Source organism: Onychostoma macrolepis, chromosome 19 (assembly GCF_012432095.1).
Source record: "Onychostoma macrolepis isolate SWU-2019 chromosome 19, ASM1243209v1, whole genome shotgun sequence".
Classification (NCBI taxonomy): domain Eukaryota; kingdom Metazoa; phylum Chordata; class Actinopteri; order Cypriniformes; family Cyprinidae; genus Onychostoma; species Onychostoma macrolepis.
In genome coordinates, this window is record NC_081173.1 from 15,313,364 (window position 1) to 15,320,975 (window position 7,612).

The 7,612-nt window shown below is 39.1% G+C and overlaps 1 long non-coding RNA gene across 1 annotated transcript; it reads right to left on the minus strand.

The window, feature by feature from the left end:
• Positions 1-470: 470 nt before the first annotated feature.
• LOC131526146 (uncharacterized) lies at positions 471-2,188 on the minus strand. The gene is made up of 4 exons (XR_009267388.1): positions 1,598-2,188; positions 1,171-1,272; positions 1,018-1,073; positions 471-821 (listed from the first exon to the last, which is right to left on the minus strand). It is a non-coding gene; the product is annotated as an uncharacterized LOC131526146 (long non-coding RNA).
• Positions 2,189-7,612: the final 5,424 nt, after the last annotated feature.

Here is a 7,612-nt window from a genome sequence, read left to right on the forward strand (position 1 = left end):
AAATGCATTAGCATTACACTACTAGTATATTATATTATATTTATTTGTATTATATTTTTTTTTATATACACACACACGTACACTTTGATATTTAGAAAACTTTAATGTATTATATATTGTGTACATTACAAATATTCATGAAGTACATTAAAAAAAGTACAGCAGCATATATACTTTGATGAAAAACAAAAAAAAAACACTATTAAATGTATTAAAAATGCACTTGAAATACAAGTATGTTCATAGCATTTTTGTATTACTACAAACATACTCAAGTACATTTTAAAACATTATACAAAAACCATAAATGAAAAAAAGACTGAAATGCTATGGAAGAGCCATCTTATCCATTTGTAGAACATTTCAGTTATACCTGTATTACTGAAAAGTAAAGAATTTTACATCAATGAATAAATAAAAATTACAATGCAATTTTCCGAAGAAAAAAAAACACGCAAAGTGAATAGATGTGTGTGCAAAGAAGACTGAAGATGATAAAGTTCAAGCAACAGAATGAGGAGGGATGGAGGGGTTTTGGAGGTGGACGAGGAGATGGTGATGGGAGGATGACGATGATGCCCTGGCGGCTTAGATGGTGTTTGGCACATGGCACAGACCCAGAGCATCCCAGTGCTGACAACACACGGCGGAGTCGAGGGAGAGAGGAGCCAAGATGTAGATGGTGTGGCTGCCGACATCTGGGGGCCGACCGATGGAGACAGAGCTGGTGGATCCGAAGCCGCAGACTAAGGGCCGATGGAGCTGAGCGTCGTCGCAGGTTCCGGAGACCTGGGCACAGCCTAGTCAGTAGTGTCTTGCAGCTTTAGAAAAAAAACGAAACAGAAACAAAATTAGATAACAGATTTTTACATGAATGACTGAAAGGAAGCACAAATTAGCCACCTGGAATGGACATATTGCTAACGTTTTTCTTCCAAGATTGACCGAATCCCCCTCTATTAGGCCTGATTCAAAAATCTCTATAACAGAGGTGATACGACATTAAAATATACTTACTATTCCTTTGCATGTCTCTGCACTCAGATTTCATTTTGTCTTCTATAGCAGCTGATCTGAAAAACAACAAATGTTAATATTTCTCACACGCAAAAAAAAGGCAAATGATGATTGATGATTTGTTTTCTATTTAAGGATGACAGAACAATGTACCTGGTCGGAAATATAGTCAAAAACCTTCCCAGCCTCAGCAGTTTCAGTTGTACTGTATGCTCTTACAAGCAGCTCTTCTTACAATTTAATCTTTGTTCTTATCTGTAATGAGAAATATATATTAGAAAATAAAGTCAATAAGGTTGTCAAGCTTGAACAAATATAGACACCAATCAACCAACACTACCACAGTTTGCTGATCAGCTCAAGACAAAGTAATTGTATGTTCATAATCATGTTTTTTCAAAGATCATTAACCTCATTACAATGAAGCCAAATTGTTCAGGAAATCAGAAATAAATATACTTCATGTTGCAAATAAAAGAATGTTAATGTTAACTAATTTTATTTTATTTTTTTCTGCCAATGCATGTGTCAAAATCATGACTGGTACAGACAAATAACGTTAATTAAATACAAATCTTACCTGAAGTCACAGTGAGGTACTGAAGCCAGACGCCATACACGCTCGCAGAAGCTGGTAAAAATAAGAACATACCACTTTATGCCATGGTCTGTCTGAATACTGGATTCTGATTGGCTGGCAGGTGTTGATTAAATTCGTTGAACTGCAGGTAGTTCCAGGTCAGTTTAATCACGTTCTATATTAATGCGTTTCCTATAAACATTGGTAACCATAGTAACATACAATTACAGTTGAATAGCTTTCCTGTAGCTCAAATAGTAGAGCATGGCGCTAGCAACGCCAAGATCATGGGTTCGATTCCCAGGGAAAGCAAGAGCTGATAAAATGTAAAAACTGTAACTTGAATGCAATGTAAGTCGCTTTGGATAAAAGCGTCTGCCAAATGCATAAATGTAAATGTAAATGAATAGTAATACAGACGAAAATAACCGTCATTTTTATCGTTCCGGTCAAATATTGCAGCACAAATATTATTAACATCTTAAATATGTGAATGCTGGCAAATGACCATGGCATAAACGAGATAATCAACAGCTAGCTGTGCATTAAACGATCTGAATGCACTCCGCTGCGCGTCGGGTGGTTCTTCGCCTCCACGTCCTGCATTCAAATCGTTTAATGCACAGCTAGCCGTCGATTATCCCTTACATATTTTCTAAATAATTTCATAATTCCCCCAAAACAATTTGAATTCTGCCATCACTCACCCTTAAGATGCTCCAAACCATCTAAGACTTTCGTTCATCTTCGAAAGAAAAGCGGAGATATTTTAATGAAATCTGAGAGATGTAGGCTATGTCCCTCCCATGAAAAGTTTCATCAAAGATGTTCACGTTTCAAAAAAGCATCGCCAAAGTAATCCATATGAATTGCGTGGTTTCCTCCAAGCGCCCTAAAGAGACACGATCGCTCTATATAACATAACACTGTTTAAATTTAGACTTATATTCACATTCAAGCTACATTTGCACGCACATCATATTTGATTTACGAAGCTCTCTGCTGCGAGCTCATTATCATACCAACCAATCAGAGCCGTTCAATGGCTCTGGAACCAATCAGGTTTAGTCTGTGTTGTTTGAATTTAAACACAAATAAACGTGTTTTTTTGTTTGTTTGTTTTTTTCTCATTTCAGATATGATGTTGAAATCCTTGTGGGAATTTCAGAAATGTGTATTAGAAAATAAAGGTGTCAAGCTTGAACAAGTTTATAAACACCTAGCTTATTACAATTAATGTATCATGTAATGAACAACAGCCTAATCAACCATAAGAGTTTGTACATTGTAAATGTAAAAAATGTTTGTCAAAATATCGTACTTTTCCAAATATTAAAATTATAAATACATAAATATTTAAAATATAACCATGTGTAGGCCTACTGCAATATAAAGTACATTAAAAACCTACTAAAAGTGTAATCATTTTATGTTCTTACACAAAGTACACATAAAATATATTTTAAGTAAGTAACATAAGTGTTTTCTGTAAATACACTAAAACGTCACTAAAAGTATGCTTGTGTTTAGTATATTCCTTAAAAGTGTAACTAAGAATATATTTGTTAACATAGTATTTCTACTATACTTTTTAGAAATATAGTAATAGTGTGCTTGTGTTTAGCATATTCCTTAAAAGTGTAATTAAGCATATATTTATTACCAACGTATTTCTAGTATACTTTTTATAAACACAGTAAAAGTATGCTCTTGTTTAGCATATTTCTTAGAAGTATAACTAAGCATAAATTTAATACAAAAGTACTTCTAGTATACTTTTTAGAAATATATTAAAATGCAATTCAGTATATTTTTAATGCACTTCAAATAAGCATGTTGGGAATACAAATGTATTATAAACACACTACTTGAATTTCAAGTATATTTTTAATACATTTAATACTACGTCTTTTTCACCTGGGTTACCAATAACAACAACAAGGCCTCAGATGCAATTCAGTGACATTTGTAAATCAGCATCTTTTTATAATAAGGATTATGTCCAGCTGTTATTAGCAGACTGATAGTCTCAGCCACAAACAACACCCTTAAAAAAAAACCATGAAGGCATAGTACATACGAAAAGGTCAAAGCTTTTGAAAATCTTATTGGTTGGTTTCTACGCATAAAAAAAATTTGGTGAGCACAGGCCTTTATCGGTCCACAAGTAACCAAGTGTATTTACAATTTTATCAGGCTACTTGATTTTATCAGGCTACTGAGTGCTCTTGAGAAACTAGTCATTGGCCAAAGTTTGCACAATTCATGGCATTGAACATTTTAAAGAAATGTAAGGGTTTTGTCATTTTGTCATTAGTAGCATGTAAATTAAATAATCATAAAATAAGCACATTTGTATATTCTGATTTATTTGGAGACTTACTTAATCCGTGAAATAGTATGGCTCTTTTGTAGGAAGGGAATTTTTCATGACATTCTTCTATATTTCCCATTTGTTTGTGATTACTGGATTTAATAATTTGGACCTGAACATAATTGGAAACAGTTATACTCACTATAGACATTTCCATTACTTTTCCAAGTTGTTTCTGATTACTAGATATAAAGTTAGTAATATTTATTTTTATAAATAAATAATTTAATATAGCATGCACAAAGCGCCTGCAAAAAACTAAAAAAATAAATTAAATAAAATATTATTGACTTGCGCATAGCTAGAAAAAATATATTCACTGTAGAAATTCTGATTATGTGATTAATGGACAAAAAAAAAAAAAAAAACATTAAAATGTTTTATCCAGTGGAATATTTTAGACTGTATTAGAATACATTTCATTCCTCTTTGTTGTGTGTGTGTTTTTTTTTTTTTTACTTTTATTTTTGCCATTTTTTACATTTATTTATAGAGGGGGGGAAAAAAGAACATTAAGAGCAAACTGGAAAAAAAAGAAAAAGAAAAAAAAAAACCCCACACAACAAAGAGGAAACAACTGTTGTCACGGTTCATAGATCCAATGTCTCTCTCTAGTCTCGTGCTTTGTTGTTTACATGTGTGTGAGTGTGGGAGTGGGTGTGTCCGGATCGTTACTGTTGATCAGTATCCAGCTGCAATCACTCTTCCATCACCAGCTGCCACTCATCTCACCTCCTATAAATACTTACCACCTTCTCATCTCCTTTGTCAGATCGTTTCATGAAGTCTAGGTTGTCTGATCCTGTGTCCGTGCCTCGTGTCCCGTCTTTAGTTCCTGTGTTCCGGTTTCACGTCTTGTTGGATCGTCTTTATGTCTGGCTCACGTCATCCGTCATCAGAGCCCGCTGCACTTCATCCATCACGCCACGTCTGACCATCAAAGTCCCTGTGCCACCGCCTGCATCACCCGGATCTATCATCATCATCCTCATCTATTCTGACTTTAAATAAAGAGTTTTTACTTGCATTTGTATCTTCGTTTCTGACATAACAACTGTATCACTCACATTCGGAAAAATAATGGCAGAATATTTGACAGGATTTTTATTTTTTTCTGGGGCTTGACATTAAAGAGCTAACATGCAGCAAAACCTTGAGTTTAGCTTACTGGTCAAGAAGTAATCTTATCGATTAAAACCCAAACATCCCATCAAATTCCTCCTGTCAATGTTTAACCCCGTTTTACCCTGTTCTCTGTATCTACATATTTCGGCAAGTCTTCAAATTTTTACTTGAAATTTTGCACTTCCATAACTAAATCGGAATTCCTCTTCTCATGTAATGGGTCAGCCATGGTCCCACACTGGCTAAACACCCTCTGGTTCAGCCTGCTACTGTAGCCATGCCCCAAACTCTCACTATATTGGTTGGCCTGGAAAATGATTGACGGCTGTGAGTGAATCACTCCAAATGTTTTGATGGTGCCTGCGAGAACCTGTAGTTGTAGATTAACAATACAGCATGTTAAGCATATATGTATTTTGACATTTAAAAAAATGTTCTGCCTCAGCCCCCATCTGTACGGTGCGAGCCCCACGGGACTGCCATCCTCCAGCGTCGTTGGGGCTGGAGTATCCCTGACCTCCGCCTCCAGCCTCCGAGGAACGGACTCCACCTCAGCCCGTCGACCCGTCGGCTACACCATGGCTCCTAGCTCCCTCCTCTCCGCCATGGCCCATCTGTCCACTGGCTCCGCCGGGCTCCCTCGTCCCTCCAGCTCCGCCTTGATCTGGCTTCAACCATTCTGCACCTCGGGACTCCACTCCTCTGGCTGCGCCTCATCCCTTCGTCCCTCCTGCTCCATCAGGCTCCTTCATCCCTTCGGCTCCTCCTCAGTCCTCTGTCGCTCTGGCTCCACCGAGGCCCTCTGGGTTCCTGCCTCGGTCGCCGGTGCCATCTGCTCCACCTTGGGCCACCGGATCTGCCCCATCGCCCTTGCTCTTTGGCTCTCCGTCTCCACCTCAGGCTCCTCCACCACCTGCTCCGCTGCCGTTGGTCAGCCCCCTGGAGTCGGCGGCCATCCCTCCTCCATGGCTCCTCCCTCTGTCGGCTCCACCCTGGGTTGACATTATAGCTGTGGCCTGGGTCCAGCTGGGCTCCTCCTGCTCCGGGTCCGTCCTGTCTCCTCCCTGGCTCCTCCCTCCTTTGTCACCCCCTTGGACTCTGTTGCCGGCCCCCTCCCGGGTGTTCATCCTCCTCCTGAGCCACCTCCTAAGTTCCCACCCGTCCCTCCCCTTGTAGTTTCTGTGGTGCGAGGACGCGCCTTTCCGGGATGGGGCACTATGTCAGGATTAAGGACCTGTCTGTGTTGTGTTTTGCTCCCCATGTGCTCCGTGACCCAGTTTCTGTCTCCCGTTGATTGTTGATTTGATTTCAGGTGTGTCTGCTTTCGTCCCTCATTATCCTGTCTTTAAATAGCCCAGTCTGTTCAGTTAGTGTTTGTCGGTTCTTGAATGTCTTCCTTGTGTTCTATGTTTCCCCGTTGGATTATTAAAGTCTCTAGTTTTGTGAATTCCATGTCTCCTCGTTCCTGGCTTCCTTGACTTCTGAGAATCGTGACAATAAGTTTTAGAACCTGCCCCTAAACTTGAGATTGGTCACATCACATGACTGTCTAAGTGGGCAGTTCTTGTTCAGAATGTCTATAGTAAAATATGGGAGAGTGATGAGCGAAGGACAAAAAAAATCGCCTCAGTGAATGTTTGTGTGCAGATAACTGTCTGCCAGACTTCCCAGCATTACCAGTTAGCTTTACCAGTTCTGTGCTGGTCATAAGGACATGTGTAAGGGTAATTCCCACAATTTTAAGTCTCCCTTGCTCTCTTGGTGTAAAACCAAACAGCATATACAGTGTGTGATTTCTAATCTGCCTGTCCCCTCAGGCTGGCCGTGCTCTGCAGTAGCATCATGGAAGAGGCCTCGTAATGATGCAGTGTCACCACATAACAGATAACTCTCAACAATACCCATTCATTTCCATCACCACATGCCTCTCTGTGTACGAGAGAGAGCCCGACACAAACAATGGACCAAAACACTGAGCGGACAGACACATTCATCTGCCTGAGCACACGCACACAAACAGCCTGTATTATTCCTGGCCACTGTATGGGCTCATCGTGGGATTTTAAAGCACTGAGAGAGAGAAGTGGATAAAGTAAGAGAGAGTAGCAGGACGATAAAGAATAACAATGGAAAAAACAAAAAAAACAAACAAACAAACAAAAAAAACACATCAATCAACTTTGTGCATGGTGTCTCAGTAGACTGTTGGAACAGTAACTAATGTCCATTCTGAAAGTCTGGGTTAAAGCCTGCTGGGTCTTTTGCTAATGAAGAGCCACAGTGTGAGAGAGAATCGTAACATCCATAAGGTATAGAGTACCCTTGAACATACTTCTGGTAGTGTTTGTGACTCTGTGCCAAAAGGCAAAAGAGCACATCAAGGGCACATAACAGCCACAAAGGGGGCACTAGTGAGCACTAAAACCTTCTAAAAGTTTTAGAGGATCATCATCATCTTTAAAACAAACACCACTGAATTCCAGACCGGTATGCAAGTAGTCTGGTATTATATGTGA